The 14,280-nt window shown below is 49.0% G+C and overlaps 1 protein-coding gene across 1 annotated transcript in view; it reads left to right on the top strand.

Annotated features, from left to right (window-relative positions):
• LOC137422271 (uncharacterized) overlaps positions 1-14,280 on the top strand; it is a 157,930-nt gene that overhangs the window by 88,377 nt on the left and 55,273 nt on the right. The gene's annotated exons all lie outside the window — the stretch shown is intronic.

Consider the following 14,280-nt stretch of genomic DNA (forward strand, 5'->3'; position numbering starts at 1 on the left):
CTCACCCCTCCCCTCCAAATCTTCCCCATAACCCATCCCTTTCAAATCTCCCCCCTTGCCCCTCACCCCTCCCCGCCAAGACGCCCCCTCGCCCTCCCCTCCTAGGACTCCTGCCTCAACCCCCTCCCTCCAAATCTCCCCCATATCCCATCCCTTTCAAATCCCTCCCCTTGTCCCTTCCTCCCAAACTCCCCCCTCACCCCTCCCCTTCAAATCTCCCCACCTCATTGCTTCTCAATTTCCCCCTCTCACTCCCCCTCCTCAAAGCGTCCTCCCCGCTTCTTCCCCCTTCAAACTCTCACCTCCATCTCCCCCAACCTTCTGCCTCGCTCTTCCCCCTCCTCAAATAACACCTCATTGTGGCTCACCCAATCACCATCAAACCTTTGTCCGCCCCATCCTTCCCTTTCTCCGAGCTATTCTGAAATCTCTGACACACCTTCAACAGCTCTCCTACCTCTTCACCTCTTCCACATCTTACCCTACCCCTCCTCCCCCCTGTTCTGTATCTGATGCTCCCCCTTCCTCTTCATTAACGGTATGGACCTCAAACATCCGGGGCCTTCATTCAAACTTAACTGATCTCTCCATACAGGTTGCTTCTGTCAAACCAGACGTGATCTGCTTAACAGAAACTTTCTCCTTTATGATGTCTCTGATTCCATAGTATCTCTCCCGGGCTACTCCTCCTCCGGTATGATAGACCTGAGCCTCGTCCTGGAGGCGGGTTGCTATCTTTATCAAAACTCTCTTCCTCACTCGCCCTGCACTGCACTCTCTCCACCTCACCCCCAGGAATACCTCTGGCTACGGCTTCCCCTTCGCTCCCACCTCTTGTTCATATGTGTGTTGTACCGTCCACCAAACAGTGATTACTCCATCTACATCTCGCTGTCTGATGATATGGACCAACTTCTATCTACTCATCCCAACTCTCTCTTCCTCATATGTGGTGATTTCAACTGTCATCATGCCAGTTGGCTGGGTGTGGGTACCTCTCTCACCAGCCATGGCTCCTCAGCAAAGGACTTCTGCGACTCACTGGACTGACACAATCTGTCAATTTCCCGACCCGGATCTCAGTCAACGGAACATCTTCTCTTCTGGACTTGGTTATGACTAACTTCCCTGAAAATGTCTGCTGCTCTTCTTCTGCTCCGATAGGATCATCTGATCATGTCCTTGTTAAAGTGGACATCTCTCTGACCATCCTCAGGGAGCCTGCTCAGCGTCGACGAGTCTGGCATTTCACTCAGGCCAACTGGCACGGTCTTCAAGCAGCCATCAATTCATCTGGACTGGTCTCCCATCTCTACCACCTCTGACATCAACTCATCCTGGAATTCTTCCAAAGTAAATTGCTCTCTCTCATGCACAGATTTATCCCATCTCGTCTTCAGTTGTCATACCCTTCCTCCGTCCATGGTACGCGGAATCTTGTGGTGAGGCTGTTGCCCAGAAACAATTTGCCTTCGTCTCCTGGAAAGGCAAAAGCCAACGAAGGAAATCTCATTTCCTTTCACAAAGCCCGAAACAAGTGTGTGTCCACCCTCAGGAGAGCCAGGAAACAATATCTCTCCGTTCTCAAGACCGAACTCTCTTATCTGTCTCCCTCTTCCAAATCCTGGTGGTGTCTGGTCAATCCGTTTCTGGTGGTTTGTTCCCCTCCATCCCCTCCCTTACCTCAAACGGCTACACAGCTGACTCCGCACGTGAAAAAGCTGAATAGCCTCAACTCTGTGTTTGCCTCTTAAATCTTGTGTCCCAAACCCATCCTCTCTGTACCCACCATACCCAGTCGTACCCTGCTGCTCCTGGACTCCGTGTCCTTTCCTCCTGACAAGGTGGAAAAGTTTGTCAACGCTCGACTCTGATTCTGCAACTGGACCCGACGGCATCAGCCCACGGGTCCTAAAATCCTGCTCTGCTGCTCTATCTCACCCTCTCTCTGTTCTCTTCACCCTCTCTTTTGCTCAAGGTCAACTGCCATCTGCTTGGAAATCAGCCAACATCACCGCTTTGCACAAAAAAGGTGCAAAAACAGATCCTAGCAACTACAGACCAATCAGCCTTCTCCCAATTATCAGCAAAGTCATGGAATCCATCATTGCTTCGGATATGAAATCTTTCGTCTTCTCCAATGGCTTGATCTCTGATCATCAATTTGGTTTCAGACCAGGTCACTCTACTCTGGACATGCTGCTTCTGCTGTCTCAACAATGGATGGAGGTCCTCAATGCCAAACAGGAAATTAGAGCTGTCTCCCTCGACATATCACGTGCCTTCGACACGGTCTGGCACCTCGCTCTGCTCACCAAACTCTCCTCCTTTGGTATCCATGGAAATCTCCACGCATGGCTGGCGGACTTCCTCTCTAGTCGTCGTCAACGTGTGGCCCTGAATGGGTTTCTCTCATCTCCTCTTCCTGTTCAGGCTGGAGTTGCCCAAGGCAGTGTTCTGGGCCCTGTGCTTTTTCTGGTCTTCATCAATGATCTCTCTGACTCTCTCGAAAATCCTCTCTATCTCTTTGCTGATGACTCTACTCTCTGCCGCTCCATTCCTCTTCCCTCAGATCGGCAGTCTGCTGCCTCCTCACTCTCTGAAGACCTGGACAAAATCACAGACTGGTCAAACAAGTGGAACATGTCTTTCAATCCTGACAAATCTCACACTCTTACTATGTCTCTCCGAAAAGATCGACTGGACAACCCTCCCATCTACTTTCTCAACAATCCTCTCCAAGAAGTTCTGTCGCTCAAGATTTTGGGTCTCACTATCTGCCATGATCTTTGTTGGGAAAACCACATTTCCAAGCTGGCCTCCAAAGCCAGTCGCCGACTGGGCATCCTCCGTCGTGCGAAGTCCTTCCTCGGCACACCTGAGCTCCTCACCACATACAAGGCTTTCATCCGCAGCTCAATGGAATACTGTTCTCCCCTATGGGCCGGTGCTCCTGCCTCGCACCTAGCTCGGCTTCACGCTGTTGAAACCAAAGCTTTCAGAATTATTGGAATCTCCCGCGATGAAGCTATCTCTGAGGGCCTTTCACTCACTCACCGCCTTGCACCCCCAGCTCTCTCTGTGCTCTGTCCCCCAAATATTCCTACAGGTCGCACAAGATCTGCCAGCAATCCTCTGATGGTTAAACTGCCGAAATCTCGGCTCTCTGCTCACCTTCACTCTTTCATTCATCTTTTCTCCCGCCTCTGGAACAAACTCCCTCACTCCCTTCAATCCCACTCCTCCCTCCAGGTCTTTAAAACAGCTGTTCACCACCATCTCTTATCTTCCCCCATCCAAAACCTTGATCTTTTCTACCCCCGCTAATTCACCCCAGATCCACCTTGTTTGAAATTCCAACTTCTTTCCTGGAAGTCCTGGCAGTGTCCATATGTTTTATACCTCTCCCACCGCCCCCTTCCCACGCCCCCCCCCCCCCCCCAAAGCCCTCGCCCTCTCTCAGATCTCTCCATGTCTCCATGTCTCTCGGTCCCTGCTCTCAAATGTTGTGTTTGTGTCCTTCCCCCTCTCTCCCCATCTTGTCTACTGCTCCCTATGTTATATGTTTTATGTGTCGGTTTGTCTTTCTGTGTGATTAATGTTCGCTCTTTCACGAGCCTCGATCTTGTATACAAAAAAAAAAAAAAAAAAAAAAAAACGTGGAGGGGGCAGGAAAGAACAAAATTCATATTGTTGGGGAATGAGGTACAATGGAGGGAAAGAGGGGAGCACCTGTCACATATAGACCTTTTTGTGTTCATTACATAATGAATTGAACTTGAAATATAATTGGAAATATTTAAATATAAAGAGAGGTATCAAAATTAAACCCATTCCAGCTCGGTTGTCTGAAAAAGACAGCCCCCCACTGTTGGAATTTGTGTTCATTTTTGATATCTCTATTCACGGCGACATTGTGAAGATGTTTCACATTTCCTCCTCGAGGGTTGTCCATTTATCCCAATTTAAGGCAACTCACCTCATACTCTCAAAATTTACCTCCTTCACTTCTGATAACCTCATCCTACAATCTCAATCTTGTCTTCACAGAATCCACTTACACACACTATGTTATGGTGACTTGTCCATAAATTCTGTTCTTCGTCAACCTTCTCCACCATATTCAGATTATTACCTCATAAGAGGTCTGACACGCCACGCCTCATGAGGTTATCAATCAACAAACTGCATTAAAAAGCAATCCTGGGCAAGATCACGAAATTCCTCCTCTGCCCTTTTTATTAACTCAACTGGACAATCATCCAGTTGCTCATCACATACTGAACCCTCCGTCGTCTTGTCGTCGTTGTCTGTCATCTGGCGTCCGTTAACCTTTCGACGTTAACAATCCAGCGTCCACAAATATCAACCGAATCTGATCAAACTTGACATGCAGCATCCTTACCCCAAGGACCAGATTGGTATTACATTTCAGCCCGATCCGTTGAAAAATGGCTGACGTAGGCGACCATTTTGTTTTGGTCATGAAAACGATGTTAACACTCTCGCGTCCACAAATATTGTTACAGACGCGGTGGTGGATGTTAGTTTACCGAGCGGTTTGGTATGACCACGTCTGCACAAGTTACCCGATTATACTCGAACGTTGCCGAGTCGCGCTATGCTAGGTCAATGAAGGAAAAGACACACGGCTGGGTTTCAAATGACACGACACCAAGGGCTCAGTTCTCAAGACCTCCGGAGGAGGTTATATTAAGGCGGAAGGTTAGATTACAACTACAAGAGGGACATCATAGAAAGACAGGCACTTAGACACACTTATCTTATTCCCAACAGACGACAGATAAACGGGACAAAAGGCTGACTCACACGGGGATTGATGGCAAGGAAAGGCGGGTATCGATGGCTCCAGGTGCACCTGGGCTCAGGGCAGGATCGACCCGGTCCGGTCTAGAGATGCGGGGAGGTCGCAGCGCTCGGAGGTAGTGACTTGCTCTTCTTCAAGCTGGGGGCGCATCTGACGTCACGTCCGGTACGTGGCCGCGTATATCCGGCGGGGAGTGACACGCCCTCGGCTCGTTAGCTCCGCCCCAGATGGAATCGGCACGTTGCTTCTCATTGGGTGCGTGGGGGGGTTACTGGCTCCGCCCCTGACAAGGAGCTGACAGCCAGCCCCTTCGTGGTAACGCCGTGGAGCGCATGGTCATGGCGGGTAACCGAGCCGGTGTGAGGACGCACACTCCCCGCACGCCGCGCCCCTCTGTTGTTGTAGTCGTAGTTGTAGTTGTTGTTGTTGTTGTTGTTGTTTGGGGAAGAAGACGGGAGGAGGCATGGGAAGGTCCTAAACTCACTACTGGTGCCATATAATCACATTCTGGTGCAACGAAGAGTCGGAATTAATGGAAACGAGTCCTTAACTGACATAGACTAAGAATAACTAGCAAGATGTCCGAAAGTTGTCTACGTGAGATGCGGTGGACCTGGGCACGACATTTAATGGGGGAAAAAGGGGAAGGTCGGTTCTACAGAGTGTTATTTACAGGCAATGGGACTAGGGAATGGGGGATTGGGGATAGTTGGGGAATATTGGGGAAATAGGGGAATATTTACAAGCGGATATGAAGGCCAAATTCCATATTCGCAACATTGCACCCTTCTCTACCCTCGGGGCGGCCCGACCCGATAAATTTTTACCTAGTTTAGTGTGGCACTCAGATGTAGTTCCCACTACTATTAACCCTACCCTGAGTGCGACAGTTTTACAGATATTCACAAATGAGTAAATATGTCCCCCTGCGACGTTGCACCCTTCTCCTCTCAGAAACACACCCACAGGATAACCGAATTGCGGAAAGAATTCGCAAACTAAACATACAGCCGGTAGGGAGCATTATTTACACAAGACTACGCTGATATTTACACTACGATCCAGGACCTGTTTTTGGAGGGACACATGCAGATGTTATGCATAGAGAGAGCACGCATGCCAGCATCGATACACCAACCCACGAGTGCTCTGTGGCCTACGGCCTTTAATAATGTGCAGAGCACCCCTTCCAAGCATCAAAAGCACCACCCCATCACACAGTGAGCACCATCCGGTGCACCAATAAAGTGTCTATAAATCACCGGTGGTGTCGCAGCCGGCCGATGTTCTGCCGCTGGTCTTGCCTTCGTGTGGTGCACTTGGCCTTCTTACTTCTTTCAAAAATAACGAAAGGCGCCAACCGCGTCCATCTATATTATAATAGCCGTAGATGATTCTGTCTGTCTGTCTGTCTATCTGTTGGGTGTCTGTCCGGGGTGTGGCTTACTCGGTTTGCAGAGTAGCTCCACCCATAGCTCCACCCATTCTGGGAGTGGCTATAAACAAATATCCACCATTTTATTAACTCGCATAGCTTTGAGTCCTGTTTTGTAGGCCCGTGGTGTCTTGCTCTCCCCCAGTTTTATTTCAAATCAAATTCGATAAATCATTTCATTTTTCACAGTCGCTAACATAGTTTTAGACTCGGTTGAAAAAAAACGGGAAGAAAATCCGATGAAAGTTGCCGTTTATAGAACGAAATGAATTCTCAAAGGCCTGTAACTTCAAGGCCATTGAGTCTCTCTCACGCCTTTATCTCCAATCTAACTCACCATATGATTTCATTTTTATCGATGGTTTTACTTTTAGACTCGGTGTCAGCAATAATTGAGAACAATCCACACACGCGGGAAAATGCAGAGATATATTTTTTAAAATCGCGTCATGGTGTATCATACACCGCCCAACATGACACCGCCGGCAATGTGTCGATATATATTAAAAATTCGCTTTTGCTTTTCCGTTATGATATATTACTATTTCGTTTGATGATAGTCGTCACAAAAACGTCAACAATGATGCCGACATATATTTCTTCGTTTTTATTTCATTCAACATATTAGCCGGAAGTAAAATATGTTTCAGGAAATTACCGAGAGATATTTCTTCGTTTTTTTTATTAGTTATGTGCGCATACACTTTAAATAGGTTTATTTGAAATCTTTAATTTTCCACAAACATTCCACACACGCGGGAAAATGCAGATATATATTTTTTAAAATCGCGTCATGGTGTATCATACACCGCCCAACATGACACCGACGGCAATGTGTCGATATCTATTTTAAATTCGATATATCATTTCATTTTTCACAGTCGCTAACATAGTTTTAGACTCGGTTGAAAAAAAACGAGAAGAAAATCCGATGAAAGTTGCCGTTTATAGAACGAAATGAATTCTCAAATGCCTGTAACTTCAAGGCCATTGAGTCTCTCTCACGCCTTTATCTCCAATCTAACTCACCATATGATTTCATTTTTATCGATGGTTTTAGAGTCGGTGTCAGCAATAATTGAGAACATTCCACACACGCGGGAAAATGCAGATATATTTTTTAAAATCGCGTCATGGTGTATCATACACCGCCTAACATGACACCGACGGCAACGTGTCGATACATATTAAAAATTCGATATATCATTTCATTTTTCACAGTCGCTAACATAGTTTTCGACTCGGTTGAAAAAAAACGGGAAGGAAATCCAATGAAAGTTGCCGTTTATAGAACGAAATGAATTCTCAAACGCCTGTAACTTCAACTTCAAGGCCATTGAGTCTCTCTCACGCCTTTATCTCCAATCTAACTCACCATATGATTTCATTTTTATCGATGGTTTTGGACTCGGTGTCAGCAATAATTGAGAACATTCCACACACGCGGGAAAATGCAGAGATATATTTTTAAAAATCGCGTCATGGTGTATCATACACCGCCCAACATGACACCGACGGCAACGTGTCGATATATATTAAAAATTCGCTTTTGCTTTTCCGTTAAGATATATTACTTTTTCGTTTGATGACAGTCGTCACAAAAACGTCAACAATGATGCCGACATATATTTCTTCGTTTTTATTTAATTCAACATTATTAGCCGGAAGTAAAATATGTTTCAGGAAATTACCGAGAGATATTTCTTCGTTTTTTTTATTAGTTATGTGCGCATACACTTTAAATAGGTTTATTTGAAATCTTTAATTTTCCACAAACATTCCACACACGCGGGAAAATGCAGAGATATATTTTTTAAAATCGCGTCATGGTGTATCATACACCGCCCAACATGACACCGACGGCAATGTGTCGATATCTATTTTAACTTCGATATATCATTTCATTTTTCACAGTCGCTAACATAGTTTTAGACTCGGTTGAAAAAAAACGAGAAGAAAATCCGATGAAAGTTGCCGTTTATAGAACGAAATGAATTCTCAAATGCCTGTAACTTCAAGGCCATTGAGTCTCTCTCACGCCTTTATCTCCAATATAACTCACCATCATGGTTTTAGACTCGGTGTCAGCAACGCGGGAAAACGCAGAGATATATTTTTAAAAATACACCATATCACCGCCCAACAGCCAACAAGTATCATACACCGCCCAACATGACACAGACGTCAACATTTCGACATTATCGCTTTTTCTTTAAACCGAGCCGAACCGTATAAACCGAGTGAATTCACCGTTTACCTTTGATGCCAGTCGTCACAAAACGACATATATTTCTTCGTTTTTATTTCATTCAACATTTTTAGCCGGAAGTAAAATTACCGAGAAATTACCGAGTTCAGGAAATTACCGAGACATATTTCTTCGTTTTTTTATTTATTAGTTATTTGCGCATACACTTTAAATAGGTCTATTTGAAATATTAAATTTTCACAATGTAATTTACTTGCCATTTGTCATTTGATAATTATGAGACACTTCCTATTGAGGATCGTGACAATTCATGCGGTGCGTGGAAACTTCCATTTCCAAAATGGATGAGACGATCGATGAAGAACGCAGACTTGAACAGGATGTAGCAAGAAAACGAATGAGACGGGCGAACGAGTCCATCGACGAACGTCAATGCAAACTTGCGGGGTCACCCGTGGGAATCCCACGGGCATGGATGTGTGTGACATTTCGACATATTGAGTTAGATGCTGCACATTCATTTTTACAAAATGGTTACTGGCAAGTCATCAGATCCAGAAATGGTGTCATGAACACAATTTATTTACGCGCAAGCACGAAAGCAAGACGGGCCGATTTCCGATTCCGATTCCGATGGGCCGACGGGCGAGATGGGCCGATTTGGAGCAAGAAAAAGAACGAGACGGGAGAAAAACGAGAGAAACGAGACGGGGAAAGCCGATTGGAGAGGAGTGTGAGGCGCGATTGGAGAGGAGTGTGAGGCGCGATTGGAGAGGAGTGTGAGGTGCGATTGGAGAGGAGTGATTGGAGGGGAGTGTGAGGCGCGATTGGAGAGGAGTGTGAGGTGCGATTGGAGAGGAGTGTGAGGCGTGGTTGGAGAGGAGTGTGAGGCGCGATTGGAGAGGAGTGTGAGGCGCGATTGGAGAGGCGTGTGAGGGATTGGAGAGGAGAGGAGTGTGAGGGATTGGAGAGGTGAGGGATTGTAAAGGAGAGGGATGTGAGGGTTTGGAGAGGAGAGGAGTGCTAGGTGGAGACAGGAGAGTGTCAGGTGGAGAGGAGTGAGGGGTCACATATTATGTGAAATAAATAAAGTGTTCATCACACCATTTCTGGATCTGATGACTTGCCAGTAACCATTTTGTAAAAATGAATGTGCAGCATCTAACTCAATATGTCGAAATGTCACACACATCCATGCCCGTGGGATTCCCACGGGTGACCCCGCTAGTTTCTTTATTGTGGCCTTCAGGGGGCCAACTGTTAGTGGTTCACCTTGTATGGCATCGGTGCCACGTTGACCCATAGGTCCATCCACGGGTGGTGCTTGGCCGCAAAAGAACTGCGGTCCATTGTGGGTGGCCACAAACATTGCGGTCCATATGGTGTATCGATCCAGGCAGCAAGCAGCGAAAGTGCAGGCCCACAACTGCGTAGCCAGCACCTCTCTCTCCTCTCTCTCTGCCCCAAAGCCAGATCCTCGGAGGTGGGAGACAAAAGAAGCAGACAAGTGAGTAAGGTGGTAAGGGCGCAAAAGTGCACGCAATACAAGGTGATGCACACTGGGGGCACATGGGAACCAGGTGAGACAGGTACGTTCCTACCGTACGCCCCCCCCCCCCCACCAGGTAACCTACATGGCCCCTCCCTTACCCCTTACTGTATCCACAAAACACAACACTACCCATAAACATCTACTTTACAAATCAACAAACGTCCCTACTGTCTTCCCCGTTCCTCCCATAAACCAAATTCGTCTTCTCTCCCTCCTAACCAATCAAATTTGCCATTTTCAACTCATCAAAATTTGCCATCTCCAACTCAACACATAATTTGCCATTACCAATTCATCATCAGTCCCTCCTAGGGAGGGAGAGATGGAATCACCCCAATGTCTCATCCACGTCGTGATGCGTCTCACAAATCCAACAGCAGTCCTTACTTCCTGCAACAGAACAAAGAAAACACAGGTGTGGAGTCATCATCATCACCACAGGTAAGTGGCTGCGTATGGTGCGACAGGTTCATCAATCCTAACTATTTCCTAAATGACTTTAACAACTTTACATTACCCGGGGTCTTTCTCCGGCCAAACCATTGGCCCTCTTACACTATGGGTTCTAAAAACCAATTCCCATTGGCCAACTGTGGTGCTTTTCAATTTGGGGTCTCACTCCCCCGATTCATCTCCCGGTGCCCTCGCACAATTTCTGGGCTGTGGCGTGTACCTCTCCCAGCGGGTCTACCCACCTGCACACCTCCACCACTGCAGTTGCCTCCGAGCTTACCTGCTCCCTGCCCTAACCTAACTACCTGGGGAAGGCCCTCTGGCGCTCTCCCCACTCGGTGCCCTCTCTGGCACTGGGCTACCCGGGTCCGTCCTCCGGATCATCGGGCCCCATCCACAACTACCGGCTCCCAGAGCCCACCTGCGGCCTCACCTGGCCGACATCCTCACAGTGGTGGAGTGCCCAACCAACTACACACACTAACAGGCTACACGCCCAGCCATTTCCACGACACTAATGCACCCATTCACAATACCATTCTGCAACCGCACCACAAATGCCAATATCCAACCACAATTTACCTATACCCTCTACCTAACACTTACACTACCCGCCCCGGGTACTCGTGATGGGGTCCACTCTTCCCCCATTCACACCTTCGCACCATGCACACCACTCCGTACCACTTACTCCCACTCTCTCCACACACCTGTACTTGCACACCTGTGCTCTCACACCTGGTGCCACCTGCACCCTTCTCTCCCCAAGCGCATTCGCGCTGATCCACACACTCACTACTCACACACTGCTCCACACACCTGTCCAGTTCTCACACCTGTGCAATCACACCTGTTCAATTCTCACACAGCATCATCTCATCTAACTACTCCCTTCTGAAACTTGCGCTTCCCAGTCGTCCCTTTAAACTATTGCGCTCCCACGTCATTATCATCCACACTAATCTACCTGCGTCCCCACTACAGGTATCAGTCACTAACTAAACTTAACGTCACCTACTGTCATCTTTCTAGATCCCTATCCATATAACCTAACCCACCCGGGCTAGTTTTCACTGCCATACACCCCATAAGCTATTGCTCCTTTGCCCCCACCATGGGAAGGGTGGCAGGGATGCCACCCTTACCCACCGGGCCTATCGCTCCTCAATCCCCCAGTCCCCTGGCACTAATAAGCCCCCCTTATTCAGAGGTACTGGGTCCCGCCTCGGCATCTAAAGCCGAGGCAATCCACGGGGGCGCCTGCTCGCCGGTGTAAGGTCTTATCCGGTCGGCGTGGACGATCCGAGGGAGGGCTCGTGGCCCCATTTTGATCTTTATGACCACGTCACAGATTTGCGACAGGACGACTCCTGGGCCTTGCCAGGGGGAGGTGAGTTTTGGGCACCTTCCCTTCCGCCTCCGGGGATTAAAGAAGCAAATCTTCATCCCCGGAGCGTATTGACTCCCCTGGCTCCGGTCGTCGTACCTGCGCTTCATCTTTTCCCCCGCCAGATGGAGTTGGCGGCGGGCGAAGGCATGGACTAGCTCCATGCCTTCCTCTAGGTGACGTGCGTACCCCTCCCTCGGCGGGTTAACCACTGTGTCTGGCACGGGACCGCATAGCAAGTCGGCGGGAGCCCGTAACTCCCGCCCATACATAAGCAACGCTGGACTGCATGCGGTGGCCCCGTGCTGGCTGGTTCGGTAGGCCATGAGCAAATAAGGGAGATGTTCGTCCCAGTCATCCTGACGGGTGGCGGTGAACAGTGCCAGTTGTTGGATTAGAGTTCGGTTAAATCTTTCCACCATCCCGTCAGATTGAGGTCTTAAAGGCGTTGTTCTGGTTTTCCGAATTGACAGGAGACTGCACACATCTTTTAGCAATTTGCTCTCAAAATTTCGTCCCTGGTCGGTGTGCAACTCCTGTGGAATCCCATGCCGGCACACAAATCCTTCCACGAAGGCCTGCGCTACCACCCCTGCTTCTTGGTTGGGGAGGGCGTAGGCCTCCGGCCACTTGGTGAAGTAGTCCATCACAACGAGGATGTACTTATTCCCTAGGCGGGTGCGGGGTAGTGGGCCTAGGATATCCATGGCCACCCGCTCTAGGGGGGCCCCCACCTGGTGTAATTGAAGGGGGGCCCTCATCCTCCGTGCTGGTCCCTTTTTGGCAGTACAGGCGTCGCATCTCCGACACCAGTCCTGTATGTCGCGCCCCATATTCACCCAATAAAACCTCCGGCGTACCCGCGATGTTGTCTTTGTCCTGCCCAAATGGCCGCCGGGGCGGGTACCATGCACCTGTTGCAATATATCGGTCTTAAATTTGTTTGGGACTACCACCAGCCAGGAAGTCCTATCAGAGGGAACCTCCACCCACTTGCGATACAAGATGTTGCCTTTCAATTCCAGGGTCTGCCACTGAGCCCAATATGCCTTTGTTTGTGCCCCGAGGGGGGTGACCTCTTCCCCCTTTGGTCTTTGCCCCAATTTGACCCATTGGAACACCGGCCCCAGAACAGGATCCTCCTGCTGGGCCGTGCTCCAAGCCAACTCTCCAAATTCTTCGTCCGCGGTTAGTGGCAAAATTGGCCCTCTCACCCGGGTTGCCCGGACAACAAGGGTCGGGTCCGAATCGCCCAATTGTTCCCTCTCCTCGTGTCTCGCACAAAATTTGCAGTTTTCCCCCAGACAAGGACGCCGAGAGAGTGCGTCCGCATTACCATGGGCCTTCCCGGCCCTATGGGCCACATCAAAATCGTACTGCTGCAACTTTTCCAACCACCTTGCAATTTGGCCCTCCGGTTCCTTGAACCGAAGGAGCCATTGCAAGGAGGAATGGTCAGTTCTAACCAAAAATTTCCGCCCGTACAAGTACGGGTGGAAATGGTTCATGGCAGCCAGCATAGCCAATAACTCTTTGCGAGTGACGCAATAATTTCGCTCGGGCCTACTTAAGGCCCGACTATAATAACCAATCACTCTCTCCACGCCCTCCTGTGTCTGAGACAAAACTGCGCCCAATCCTTCCTGGCTCGCATCCGTGTCCAGGGTAAATGCCCCGTTGCTAGTGGGGTACGCTAGAACGGGTGCGGATGTCAGACACCCCTTCAATTTTTGGAAGGCCTCGTGGCACTCCCGTGTCCAATTAAATCGCGTCCCCTTCTCCGTAAGCCGGTGGAGGGGACGGGCCAACTCCGCAAATTTCGCCACAAAGCGCCGGTAGTAGGAGCAGAGTCCCAAAAATCCCCGCACCTCTTTGATGGTACGTGGTGCGGGCCACTCCTCTACCGCTTTAATTTTGTCTGGGTCCGTTTTTACCCCCTCGCGGCCGATCACGTGACCTAGATAGGCCACCTCTCTTGCAAACAAAGTGCACTTACTCGGGTTCAGCTTCAACCCTGCCTGTCTGAGGCACCCGAACACCTGGTCCAAATTAGCTACTGCCTGGGGGAACGTTTGGGCATGTACCAGGACGTCATCCAGGTACACCAGGCATGACTGCCATGGCATGCCGCCTAGTACATGCTCCATCAATCTTTCAAAGGTGGCGGGGGCGTTACACAAACCAAACGGCATCACAGTAAACTGATACAGTCCCTTACCTGTGGAAAATGCCGTTTTCTCCTTCCCTGCCCTATCCATCTCCACCTGCCAATACCCACTCTTGAGGTCCAAAGTTGTGAACCAATTTGAGCCCGCAACGGCATCAAGGGTGTCATCAATCCTTGGCAGGGGATATGAGTCCTTGAGTGTCACGTTGTTTAGCTGGCGATAGTCCACGCAGAACCGCGTGGTCCCAT

The sequence above is a fragment of the Myxine glutinosa genome, chromosome 2 (assembly GCF_964187855.1).
Source record: "Myxine glutinosa chromosome 2, kmMyxGlut1.1, whole genome shotgun sequence".
Taxonomy (NCBI): Eukaryota; Metazoa; Chordata; class Myxini; order Myxiniformes; family Myxinidae; genus Myxine; species Myxine glutinosa.